Source organism: Agelaius phoeniceus, chromosome 1, assembly GCF_051311805.1.
Source record: "Agelaius phoeniceus isolate bAgePho1 chromosome 1, bAgePho1.hap1, whole genome shotgun sequence".
Taxonomy (NCBI): domain Eukaryota; kingdom Metazoa; phylum Chordata; class Aves; order Passeriformes; family Icteridae; genus Agelaius; species Agelaius phoeniceus.
In genome coordinates, this window is record NC_135265.1 from 132,994,935 (window position 1) to 133,009,280 (window position 14,346).

The following is a 14,346-nucleotide window of genomic DNA, read 5'->3' on the forward strand; positions in this document are numbered from 1 at the left end:
ATGGCATCCTGGCATCCATCAGCCTTGGTGTGGCCAGCAGGACCAGGGCAGTGAGAGTATTCGGCACTGGTGAGGCCGCACCTCGAGAGCTGTGTCCAGTTCTGGGCCCCTCACTACAAGAAGGACATTGAGGAGCTGGAGCATGTCCAGAGAAGGGCAGCAGGGCTGGTGAAGGGTCTGGAGCGCAAGTCTGATGAGGAGCAGCTGAGCGAACTGAAGGTGTTTAGCCTGAAGAAAAAACTCGGGGGGACCTTAATGCTCTATGCAAGTGCCTGAGAGGAGGTTGTAGCCAGGTGGGGCTGGCCTCCCAGGTGACAAGTGACACAACAAGAGGAAGTTGGCATAAGCTGTGAGAGAGGACGTTTAGGTTGCACATTAGGAATAATTTCTTCACAGAAAGAATGATTAGACATTGAAATGGGATGCCCAGAGAAGTGGTTGAGTCACTGTCCATGGAGATATTTAAGGAAAGACTGGACATGGCACTTAGTGCCTTGATCTAGTTGATGTGGTGTTTGGTCAGACTGGGCTCGATGATCTCAGGGGTTTGTCACACCTAATTTATTCTGTGATTAAGTTTTTAAACCTGGTGCCCAAAAAAGTCAAGGAGGCTGAATTGTAAAACCTCCCTGTTTTGGTCAGTGTGGCATAGGAGTGGCTGTGGGACTGGGAAAAGCCACAGGTGTGCTGTGTGAGGCAGAAAGGCAGTTCTGCCCAGGTAACAAAACTAGCCCCAGGGCCACATCCTTGGTAAAATGTGTTTAAGCTTTGCAGCACAAGCCCTATTTCCTCCTCTTAGCTGGCAGGACTTTCCTCCTCACCATACAGGCTGGCTGGACTTTAACTAGAGACAGAATGGCTCTGTTAGCCATGTAGTCATGGACAGAACAGCTTCCTCAAAGTTTGGCCTATATGAGGATAAGACTGCAGAGCCATACAAAAATGGCACTATGCTTAACAGCAGTTTCATCTTCAAACTACACCAGCCCAACCTATTAGTAACTAGCTCAATCTAGCTCTTGCAAGAAGAGGCACAAAAGCAGTCTGGCTCTTCTTTCTATCCACAGCCATGCCATCCTCTTCCTTGGTGCCAATTTTGATCTTCATTTTATGGCACAGGGAATTAAACCAGCAGAGACACATCCACTGCTCACTTTCATTTTTCATGAGTTCTTTTTCTGCCTGTTTGGTGCCTTCAGTTAGTTCACTGCATGGTCAGCTGGGCAAGGGGCTGTGGGCTGGGGAGAGGGTGGGCTCTCCTGGGCTGTGGGCAGTAATACATATGTTCATTAGCTCAGCTGCAAAGTGAAGCCATGCAGCAAATACAGGGAGAGTTTTGAGTGGGCAGAGATGTTCAAGGGACAAGGCATCTATTTGGAAATCAGAGCAAGCCTTTATTCTGTGTCACAGAGACGAGGAAGAGAAGGAGGTTAGGGATCACACTTTAACATTATTTATTTTATTGATTAATGGCCCTTGTGGGCTTACTCTGAGCCTTTCTTCTTCCCTTTTTCTCATGTCTAAAGTTCTCTCTGTCTTGAAACTCTGAACCTTGTTTTAAACCCTTGCTATGCCTTGAGCAGGATTTATTGTTTGTCAGGGCACCCAAAGAAGGTCATTTAGCTTTGGGTGGAGGCTGAAACTGCTGTTGTTTAAGTTTTCAGGGAGAACCCCTAGATAAACGAATCCAGCTCTTTCAGCTGCTGCCAATTCCTGGCTGAAGGGTTACATAAACATACTCTAAACCTCAAGGGTATTATAAATAAATCTTATAAAATACTAACTTTTTTTAGTCTCTGAACAAAAAGGGTGCTAAACTGATTTAAACTCATAGTAAGAAAGGAATAAACCAGATGTTTATATAAAATATTAATCCTGACCTTGTTCTTGGTCATTTGTTTCTTACTGTTCTGTACCTTTACTGTTCTTATTAAAGTACTTCTTTTTTCTTTAAACAAATATTTTAAGTGTCATGTGTAATTATTGAAAATCTTCCTCAAGACTGTATAGATTCTAGTAAGTTAGCTTTTTGTGCCACCCGCTCAGTGGGAGTAAGGATTTGGCAAAGGATTGAAGCTTTGTAAGAGTCATCTCCAAACTTACTTTTCATTATCTAACTGTGTTAAAAAGCACATTCCATCACCTTTTTCAATATTTCTCAGAAGCTGAAAGGTGACCACCTCTCTGATGTGTACTTCTTGGTGAATATTTTGTCCCATTGACTCCTCAGACAAAACTCTGAAATCCTTGGGCAGCAGTGCTAGCGATGGCAATGGCTGGTTTGGGCGGAGGTAGTTCAGTTATTACTCTAAACTGGCATTTCTGGGAAAAAACCCCAAGTTCTGTGTCAAGGAAATACTGATCAGTTATAGCCCACCCTTGTTATAAGAAGATCCAGATTCAATTTGTCAACAGAGAAATGGAAAAGAGCCCTCAGCTGTCCCATTGGCCAGACAGAGGCTGAAGTTTAGAGAGTCTACATCTACTAATGTAGACACAAAAGTCTCCATGCTGAGGAGAACAGAGCAGGGAGGAGAGAGATCTCCCCCAGCATATCCAGGGACTGGAGGCTTGGGAGTTAACTGGGATGTGGGGGACAGTCACTGGGATCCCTCATCTCTAGCAACAAGAGCAGAAAGTGATCTGACAGTTCTCCATACTCACATGGCCAAGGATATATTCTCCCTCTCTCTCACTTTCTGAATAATCCTGGCTTAATTCCAATATCAGAGTTAAGGAGAAATCTGTGTGTGCTAACGATAGTGTTTCCTGTCTAGTTCCATGCTACAGGGAACAGGCATATGCAGTTATTGTTACCTGAACTACTAAAAGTATTCAACCAAAATCTTTGTTTAAGGAGAACACTAAGAAAATTAGTTTAATGGCAGTCATTTAAGTCCTGGTCAAAGAATAATACATTCATGTGTGTGGTAATAAATACTGAGCCACTTTAAAACACATTTTCCCCATTTTTCATGTTTTGAACATCTCAGTCTTTAATTAGGAAGTAGATGAAAAGCTGTCCCAAAGGACATTGCAGTGAAAGGGTTTCATCTTTGTTTGCTGCTGCATTTTTAATTTTTGGTACATTTCTCTGTAGGTGAATTGCTGGTAAACCTTTGTTTTTTTCTTGTTTTTATTGTGCTTTTTCACTTCCCAGTTTCAAGCACAAATGGGGTTGTACAAGGTGGCATGCTAACAGCAGTGGGAGACAAAGGTCTCAGTGATTTACGGAGAGTGAGAACCACTGCGAGCTTCCTCGGCTTTGTGCTGCAGGACTGGGCTGCAGCAACTGTCCTGCAGAGGGGAAGGAAACAGCAATTTTTCCTTATCCCCTGGCACCTTTGCCAGCCATGGGCATATACCACTGCACTCAGTGGGAATGGCTGCACATCTGATATTCCCAAGCCTCCTGGGGTTTTACCTGGGATTCAGGTACACTCCCATGAAACAGATGGATCTATCAACACACTTTACATGCACCATCAAGAAAAAGCCAGATGTTACCAACTTCCAATTACTTCAGATTCTGACTGCATGCAGACTTGTGAGTGAAACAGTGTCTTATGCAACTTTTTGATACCTATCTTTTGATAGGTTAGTCTCATCTCTTTTCAGACGGTAGATTAAAATAGGACTTCTACAGAAAGTAGTTCAGAATAAGGAATAGCTTCAGCTAATCAGCTTCATCCCTCTCCTTGCTGTAGATTACTGACTGTTTCTGATCAGGAACCTCTCCATAGCTGTGCCACATTCTTTGAACTCACAAACACATGAATGCAGAACTTGAGGCCAAGTTTTCAAGTCTTTAGTGCATCATAACTGTCCAACTTCAACTTTGGGATCAAAATAAGACCTTAAGAAGCCTTTGCTATTAATCTAACAAGTTCCTTCAAAAATCCTGTTCTCTGGGGGACAATGTACTCTCCTTGGAATTCTGTCTCTAGTTTTTCAGCATCCATGGTAAAACTTCCCTATTGCCATGAGAAGAGATTACTTACTTGGCCACCCTTGCACAGGAGTGTAAGCCCACACAAACACAGTTTGGTTCCATGTTGTTTGTCTGGGTGACACACAGTATCAAATGCAAATACAGTGAATATTTGAATGGAATTCACAAAGTGTGTGCTTTTAAGATAAATGAAAGCCAAGTCCTTCTACTGCTGCTTTGGATGCAAATGCATTTGTAATGAACTCCTGGTTTTGTCTGTATCCCTTATCTTGCACCTGTTATCATCCTTGTTGTAAAAAGCTTAGGGGTAAGCTTGCCAAATGATATGCCCCATCTGTGCTACCTGGATAAACACTGTTAGCAAGAAATATGCAAACTGAAAAGCCACAAGTTCTTGACAGACAGGTAGCAGCACTTTCTCTCTGGCTAGCAAGGACAGGGTCTTTGTGTTCTTTCAACAAGTTGCCAGCCTTTTCTTTGAAATTCTTGTGAAGTTGTTGGGAGGGAGATGAGAGAAAGAAAGAAAGAAAGAAAGAGAGGAAGCTGAGGGTGTGCAAACTTGTTTGGGGCATGCAGATGAGGTCAACTGCAAATATAACAATGATTTCACTAAGTGAATGTTTCTTCACCAGAAGATAAATTGACCTAAATGTTGTGTCTGTTGTGTTGAAAGCAGGTCTAATTGTTGTGTACACTGCTTTTGTTTATATTTCTTTGCTTGGACCTCTAGCACTAGCCAGACTAGCATTCAGAAGGAGGGAAGGTGAGTAATGAGAAACTGCATCACTAGGACTTATCCCTGACAAACCTGGAAAGAAGTGACAGCAGATACAGGATGGTGAGAGAGGCCTCAGGCATTTGGGCAAGGCAACAACAGTAAAGAGAACAACTTGTTCCAGAACCTTATCATGTTCTACTGAGGTCTCCATACTTCCCTATGTTTTCTTTTTTAGGAACATATAAATACAGAAGGGACCATTATTGAGTAATTAAAGCACAAAGTTGGCAGCCGGGCTTCTGAAGTCCTGTCATTGAGTTCCTGTGGCTACACATGTACTGTCTGTACTGTCTGCAATGGTCATCCCTGAGAGAGGTGACCATTCATGGTCCTAGGCCAGGTCATTTTAACTGACTTGCATCTTTAGTGTTCACATCTAAGGGCCTTTTTGGTGCACAGGGCACATCACTACTGCATATTAATGGGGATACAGGGTGGTATGAGAGCTGTCCCATTTGGGAAAGATTCTCCAGGCCTGTGTCCAGCTTTGCTAACTGAGGCAGATGAGACCAGCAGCATTTGCTGTGGCTCCCTCTTCTACTGTTCTTCTGCCTTGTGCTCCCTGTGCAGGCATGCTGGGGCTTGTTACTTTTGTGTGTTAGAATGAGGTAAAGGGTAGAACTTGGCATCAGGAGTGACCTGCAAGGGAATTTACCTAATGCCATTTCACCAAAAGAAGGGACAGGATTAGGACCCACATTCCTTTGGTTGCTTGTCATATGGGGTCTGTGTCTGCAAGAGCTAGGAAGGATCCCTCACCTGATCTGCACAAGCCTTGTTAGTCAGCAAGGATAATTCATAAACTGGTTACCCTGGCAGAGTCCAAGATGACAGCATGTTTTGGCATTTGGATACATTCTACCAGACACAAGCCAGGAACTTCTGATGTCTTCTGCTGCTTAAAAACTGGTGGCCTGAGGGGATCCATTTTTATTATGGTCAGTTCAGCCTAACCCCTGACCTGTCCAAGAACTTTAACCAGGCTCCAAACTCTTTCAGGGTTGGGTGTGCTGCCAGGCAGCTGGGCAAAACATTACAGGTTTGCTGGCAGTGCTACAGCAACCAATGCACCCTTGCTGCCTCCAAGGCCCTTGTAACAGCTTGTAAAAGGGCTCAGAGAAAACTTTCTGTGCAGAAAAGACACTCCTAGGATGTTGCAGACCAGGCAGTGTGCCAGTTTCCAGGGATAAGACAATGCTTTGAAAAGCTCACCTGTAACCAATGACTGGCAGCAACATGTTCAAAACTTGTAGAGCTGCAAGGACACAAACAGATTCATTGCATCTTGACTTTTGCTCTCTGTCCCAGTGGCAGTCTCCTTCCCCACCCCTGATATGAAACTAGCCTCTCCTCCTCTCTCCTGTGTACATCCCAGACCCTCATGGCAGGTGTTGGCAGTCCCAGTGAGAACAGGCTGTAGAGTCAGCTGCTTAGCAGGAGACTGCCCCAAATCCTGCAAGCTTCTTTTTGAAAAGTTTCTTTTTGAAACCAATTGTGCAAGGGTGCAGGGTTGCTAACCCAACTAAAACACCCTTAAATGATCTGACAATTTTATACCATGTAGGCCATAAGGAACAACTGTAGGGACAGTACTGCAGAATACAATGTAAAGAGACATGCCTAGGCTCCTGAGACAGCATTTGTTCTATTTGTATTCATTTTTAAATGGTTGCTGAGGGAATATGAGGTTTCCTGGACCTGGTTCCTGAGGTGAGTAAGGGATGCTGATGTGCCAGAGGTCCTGTGGCAGCCAGCTGTACCAAGATAATGCCACATGCAGAACCAGGATCTTGGGTGTCTTAAGTATTTTTTCTGACAAAAACTTGGGCAGTTCCAGCTCCTCAGATCAACAACCTGGGCCTACTGTCCAGTCAAATTGCTTCCTGCCTAGTCTATCTCAGGTGTAAATTCTGAAACATCCCCTTCTGAAACTCAGCCTGGTTCCTCAGAGGTTACACAGAGTGCTTCCACCCTGTCACATTGTTCTGCTCCATCTCACAGTGGGATCCTACTCTTTCAACCATCCACATGAGCATTCTTACAGAGCATTCTTACAGATGCATTCTTATAGTTCTTAGTCTCAAAGAGAATCCCTCTCAGCTCTGCTTGGACAAAGTAATTTGTCAGATCCAGGGGGCCTAGGAGAGGGGACACATTTGGGCAGAAGCCAGGAGGATCTTCTGCAGAAGGCTTCAGAGCACAAGTATACATAGGAATTTTGATACTGAAATTTGCAGTGGTAAGTAGAAACAATCACTCTCAAAAGTGTTCCTTATCAGCCAGCCATAGTAACTAGCAGAGTACAGCATTTGCTGGAAAGAATGAGGTGCCTAGCTACTGCCCTGCTTTTCACTTCCCCACATTTTTCTGGTGATGTGGAATCTCAAAGCATTTCTAAAACACCTTTTAGAAATCAGCTCTTTTCAAATCCACAAACACTCCAGTTCTGAGCATTATAAATGGCCATGCTAATTAAATGCAGCTAAAATAGTGAAAAGAGTTGCAGGGCAGACAAGATCAATGACAAAACACCCTGAGAGAGCACAGAAGGGGGAAAAGTACTGTAGAAAGGTGATTTATGGTGATTCTCTGGTTGCTGAAGCAGAACAATTATTGAGAATCTTAAGGAGAAAGGAGCTTTAGGTTGGAAGATTGAAAACTGAAAACCATGGGGATGTAATCCTTTCAGCACCAGCATGGCAGAGCTTTGGTTCTGGGAGGCAAGTCAATGTAGGTCAGCACTGGCTCTGGAAATGATAAGCTGGGGAACCTCTCTGGTTGCTTTCTTACACCATGTTGCCTCCTCCTCACCCCCTCTTTGACAAAGGGACATTTTGGCGTTGTCATTTCACATTCAGCTCCCCAGTCTAATTCCTAGTCAAAGGCTGCAGCCCTAGGCAGCCTGATGCAAGGGTAAAATAAATTGCTCCAACATGGTGATTCATACTTCAGCCTAAAGTTAGGAAGTTCTTAAATATAGGTAGCATTGGGATTTGTCTCCTGTAAGGGGTCCTTTTGTCATCTTTTACCTTATATAAGCTACTATCACCTTTTAATGTGAAGACATTACAAGGTCCATCTTATACAAATATGCATTTGTGAGTTACTTTGTGGCCTCCAACAACTTAGTGGGAAAAAAAATGAGAATAAACTTTTATTCAAAGTGACATTGTTATACTTTCCTATAGAAAGTTGTTCCTGCCCAGGGCAGGGGGGTGGAACTAGATAATATTTAAGGTCCATTCCAACCCAAGCTGGTCTATGATTCTGTGACTGTATAATCTGAAAACATTGTATCAAAGCCTGTATCTCCATATTCTACACAATAATAATATTCCAGCCTGACCAGTAAACCCATTGCTACAGATGATGAGAATTGGAAAGAGTCAGCATGTTGATTTTTGAACCTTTTAAATTTCTTTTGGATTAATATAATTGCATATTTGAACAACTGTACTGTTATGTTTGGACAGTTATTTTATGACCATCACAGGCTGTAATTAGACATAGTTGTCTCACTTTAAAGATATCATTTTCTTTGTTTCAGGAGGTTTCAGACAGCAGTTATTGCAATTGGATGGTGTTCCAATAGCCAGTCTCAAGGAAACTCCTATGATGAGTCACACCATCAGCAAAACACGTCAAGTGTGGTGTTATAATGTCACATAACAGCAAGTCAGTGTCTTTTGCTAATGTTTTAATGACAACCATCTCAAGTAGTCCAGGTTTTCAAAAAGTGTTTCTTATTCACACATAATGATCTGGGTTGCAAAAACACCCTTGGAGGATAAAGCTAATAAAATAAGCAGCAAGTTATTACAAACTCCTTAGCTTAATTTTATTGTGTAGAAAATAGCAGTTTTCTTGCATGAGAAAGACTCTGCTGTTGGCTGCAAAGTTTCCATGTGGCCCTGCAGCTTCCACATTGCTCCAGTCAAAGGGGTCAATCAGACAGTTACTGCACTTTCACTGTTGCTGACCTGAGCACCTCTCTGTATTTCACAATTTAGCTTTATTCAAAAAGTTATGTATAGTGCAAAGCATTAGTCATTAATCTGGCACCATTTGGATGTAAAGTATTAATCATTAATCTCATTAACCCTTTACATGCTGGGTTTGCATTCTCATTTCCTTTTCTTGATAGCAAAATAATGTTTGGAAACAAAATGCAAGCTCACTTTTTTTCCTCTGTTTCAGAAAAGCATTTCAGAAGTCTCCTGATGTGCTTCTTTCCCTCAGAGAGTAAAGCAAACCTGCCCAGCTCAGTGAGCTACTACACTGCTCCTTGCTCACTGTGACTAATGCAGTTACACCAGAAGGAGGTTTAAAATAATTTCATTAGCATTTGGAGCATGAGGTTTGTCTTCAGCCAGACCTCAGACTGTGCTTTCCACAGCATTTGGATCACTGAAATACCCTTATATAAGCCTAATTGGCACAATTAGAAGAATGACTCTTTGCAGATGTGTGTTGCTGTAGCAACCTGGGGGGAGGGCAGCCAAAGTGCCCTCCATCTTTAGCAAAATAATATTAATCATAATAGATAGGTGCATTTTATCCTTTTGGTAAGGCACTTGCTCAGGAGGTAAGTGCCTTAACATGTCCCAACAAGGATCACTGTAATGGAGTTTAAATAATTTGATGCCAAGCTAAAATTCTCTCAGTAGTAACCAAAATTATAGCTGTCATACCAGATCCTGAGCAGTGAGACAGAAACATAGTCAAATGTTGATCAAATTTTTCAGAATACAGGCAGAAGGCTCAGCTGTTCAATGCTTTGATTCCACTGCTGTAGGAGCACTGGGGGAAGAAAACCACCAAAGGCATCCATGGTGGCAGGAAGAGGTCTGTGCTGCTGAGCTCATCTCAAGTCGTTCTGCTGAAGACCCCAGAGATTCAGTGGGAGCACTCTTGAAATCCACCTGCCACCTCCTTTGTGTGAGAGGGACTCCATGTTGCTGGCAGTGGATGTGGATATGTATAAAAGTGTCAGTGGTGCTGGCAGCACAGTGAAACCATGGCAGATCTCCTACTTCTCATGTGGAAAGAGTGGGAACAGCTGCTTTGCAGAGTGGATCCAAATGGTTTGTTCCTGACTCTGCCTTGCCTGTCCCAGTAAAATTGCACATCTCATCCAAGCATCACAGTCTCTTTGAAGTGTCAAAGGGACCATGTGAATTACCTAAGACTCACGACTTAGGACTTGTTTTCATAAACTCTTTTGATTTGAAGCCAATGATAAGTCTGGTATGATTGTTTGCTCATAGTTATTAATTTAACACAGTTTTAAATTTTGTCTTTATGTCTTTGCACCTTTAACAGTCACATTGTGTTGCTACAGAGTACAAGAAAAACCTGAACTCAGCTCTGACTGGGACTGAATAATGGGATTTCCATTTCTAAGATGAAGAAGCAAGTGACTAGCATGAATAAACAAGCAAGTCTGAAAAAAAACAAACACTCATCTTGTGGATGAACATGGAAAATAGAGATTAAAAGGTATCTCAAGAAGTTATCTATACCATCCCACTCTTTACAGATGGATAAATTTTATCTCTGTCATTACTGACTAAGTTTTATCTGATCTCTTTTAAAAAGATTTACAATCCCCAGGCAATCTTGCCTAATGCACCACTGGCCTTATTTTTAGAAAGTTTTTCCTAATGTCTAACCAAAGCCTATTTCTGCTGCAATGGAATGTCTTATTAATCTGTAATATCTTTCTTTTTGAAGACTGCTCTCACATTTCTGTTAGGTTTCTCTTCAATAGAACAAGCACCCCTGTTTGTCCTGTCTTCCCATGTAATTTTTTTCTAGAACTCTTATTATACACATTGGTCTCCTCTGTAGCTTGATGAATGTTTTATCTCTCCCAAGCATGGTTGCCCAAGCCAGGCTTGCTGAGTTCCCACCGATCTTTGCCAGTACTGGGGAAAGTGGAGGAATCACTTCATGTGCTTTATTGCCTCTATTTATATTTGTACCTCTCACTATGTGGTTTGCTTTTTTTGATAGAGTATGCAACATCCAGAATATTTCATCAGGGCTGCTCCCTACTCATTTGCTCTGTGTTTCTTGCAGAGGATTATTCTTGACCAGACATAAAATATTGGATTTCCTAGTCTTAAATAACCTCTTATCTTTTTCAGCTATGCAGTTAACTGGTGTGAAATTGCTTGGTTGAATGCTAAGCTTATATTTCTCCCATCTTACTTTCAAATTTTTTTAAACTTTATCATGCTGGTTTATGCCTGGGATCTATAAATCTCCAATTTTGCTCCATTTATAGTCCCAGAGCCCAGGTACATTATGTTCATGTGCAGCCTCCCCTTAGCATGTTCCAGGTACGGTGTTATGATTATAGCTGTTTGACCTGTTGCACCATTGGAAGTTCAGCTTGTCCTGATAATAGTGCAGTTGTGTTTACTGTCCTTGCAGCTCTGGCCATTACATCTCATTACACCATTTTAATAACTCAAACACTGACATTTGAGTGATATTACGTTCCAAAATTCAGATCCAGAGAAAAAGGGTTCTTTCAACTTCAGAGTCTTTTATTTATCTGTTCTCTTGAACTGCCTGTTTTCTCACAACACATTCCACACTCTGTCACAACCACTCGTGTTTTTTCAAAAACCCTGGAAGACACTGAAAGGCCCTGCTTCAGCCAGAAATTTTTTCATAAAAAGCTATTTATTACACTTCAGCACTTTCACTACAGCAGGATGAAAGGTGTATCTTTAAAATATGTTTGGTATTATGCCTTGAAGCACTGGCATAGGTGAGACAAATGGTTTGTACCACATCAGCTGTTGGGGCTGAGTCCTGAGAAATACCAGGTGCTAGGCAGGCATCATTCTCAAGTTGTCACTTGCTGTCATACTGTCACTCATGTTTTGGTGTATTTGTTTAAGAATTTAATACTAACTTACTTTCTCTATGTTTTGGACCTCACACCTGCTGAATTATCAGCTGGAAGATTATCCCAGGAGCAGCTCTACTTCACCTTACCCAAGAACCTTTCCAGCAACTTACAGCCATTTGAAAAGTTCTTAGGCAGCCTAGAGTAGAAAGGGTTAAGTGCAAACAGCTCTCTTGCATCATCCCAGTGGAGTGCCTGGCTGCCCGACCACATCCTACACAGGAGGAACTCAGGCAGAGTTACACAGTCTGCCCAAAGCCACGCAACAGGTTCGCAACTAAACCTGGAGCTACAGCTCTCTCACTGCAATGGCTGCACAACATGACTTTTACTAAAACCTTTGCTGTCACCTGGGGAGTTATATTGTTATGTAGGGAAGCTAAACCTATCTGTGAACATTACCTCTTCCAAGCTGGAAGGGCACATGGAAGGGACAATCTGTCCCTTGCCTGAAGGCTTCATTAGCACAAATCTTGAAGAGACTAAGACCTCATAAATTCATTATTATCCAGGACCAATTTGAAATGCTATCTGAAAAAATAGCTGTAATACCAGATCCTGAGCTGCAGAGGTTCAGTAGGCAAGGATGATGCTCACACCTGGCTCCTGTGAAATGCTTAACCCCACAGACAAGACCTCCCACATTATTTATTCATTCAGCCACACTCAGCTGGCACAGAGTGCTGGTGTTCTTGTGTGTGAGCTACAGAAACATGCATATATGCTGTAATGCACTGCATTAAAAAAATATTAAATACACAAAGACACATATATATTTGTATATATCCCATGTTAAAATGGAATTGGAATGTGCAAGCTAAGGACATTGTGAAGTATTGACTGCTTTGTTACAAATGCAGTGCCTGAGACCTGGGTGCAGGAAAGTTCATGTCTTTTTTATGCACCATGATCACCTCAGCCTCCATTGCAATAGACATTATTTTTTCTACTCTCAGAAGCCTTTGGACTTTTTTTTTTTTAATTGGGATTGGTCTGAGCTATGGTGAGGAACATTGGGCTCAGTATTTGCAAGAAACATCTATGGCTGAAAAGAATAACAATGCAGAATTATGGCGTGTGGCTTTGTACCCTGAAAAGACTAAGAAATTTTTCAAAAATAATGGTAATTTACACTTAGATGTAATCTTATAGTTGAACTTCAAGCACATCTAAGCATATGATATGATTCATATTACTTGGTGCTAAACTGATGTTGCCAATTCTTTTGTAACTTGTCACAACAGAACAAAGATAGTGAGCTCTATTTTAGGAAGCATATGAATCAGTGGGAGAGCCAAAAGGCAACAAATGGATCACTGGTGAGACTAAAAATGCCTCAGAGATGTGAGCAGTGTGTGTCTGCTGACTCTGAGGTTGTGCAGAAAAAATTCAAGGAAGGGTTTTAAGCATGGCTAGCCACACAAAAAAAACCACATTTTGAGCTGACAATTTAAGGAGGAAGTGATCTTGTACGCTGTCCGTCCTTCCTATGTGATTTAAACAAAAGATATAATACAGACAGACACTGCTTATTCTCTCACTGAACATTATCTGACAGTCTTTAAAAGAAATATCCAGCTGAGGAAAATAAATTATATGACCAAGGCAAGTTCCTCCAAAACAACCTGTATTAACTGATAAAGCAGACTTGCCTATACATTGACTGTGGAGTGCTGATCATCCTGACATCACCACAGAAATGAAGAACAAAAAAAATGAAGGGTTAATAACCATGGTAATAACCCATCAACATCTGAAGCGTGCAAGAATTTAATAAATGTAACAAATTCATGTTCAATGCCACAGTCAAAAATTCACAGGTCATTTCCCCTTTGGTTGTTAAGAACACTTTGCTTGGCTGTGTTAGGTGGGAGGTTTGCTTCTGGAAAGGCTCTCTAATCACATGGCAAAGAAGAGAACAGTAGAAGAGTATTCCTGGCTGTACCCAGAGGTACAATAGAGTCCTTTATTACTGAGTGCTGAAGGAGAGGACAGGTTCAGGCAAGAATAGTGAAAATGCACTGGACTTCTAGTACAAGAAACAAATATGAGAGAGGACAGACAATCCCAATGGAAAATATTTGATGAATGCCTCTGGGCTCAGGAGAGAAATCATTCCCATAATGACAAGAAGAGGCATCTGGCTCTGGCTCTCTGCTGGCTGCCATTGTGGTACAGCACTCCCTACTGTGATGCCCAACACACTTTAGCCCAAGCTAACAATTCAAATGCTGCCACTGAGGGTGCTCTAGAAAAAAACAGAGTTATTCAGACCACTTCTGAGAGGATTTTTATTTTGACATGAAGAAAAGTGCAGCTAAAGCTTACCATTATTTTTTCAATCTGGCTATGATTTATAATGGCTTCCTGCCAATGGCAATTTGAAGGCAGAGTTGTACCTGGTTTTGCTCTCAAACAATACAAAAAGCAGGATTTGTGTTTTGACAGTTTTGAAGGAAAATGAGTTTTTTCCTAAAATGCACTCTGCTGAAAAGGGCAACAGATTGCCTTAAAACAGATTGTGTTAAGATAATAGTTATTCTGAAAATGGAATCCCTCAACTTTTTCAGTCTGTCTTAGAGGATCATATCCAGTAATTTCTGCCTCCTTGGATCTTGCTCAGCCAAATCATGAGTGTTCTAGTCATGTCTAAATTGGATTCTTGAATTTGCTGAATTCATGCTGTAGGAATAC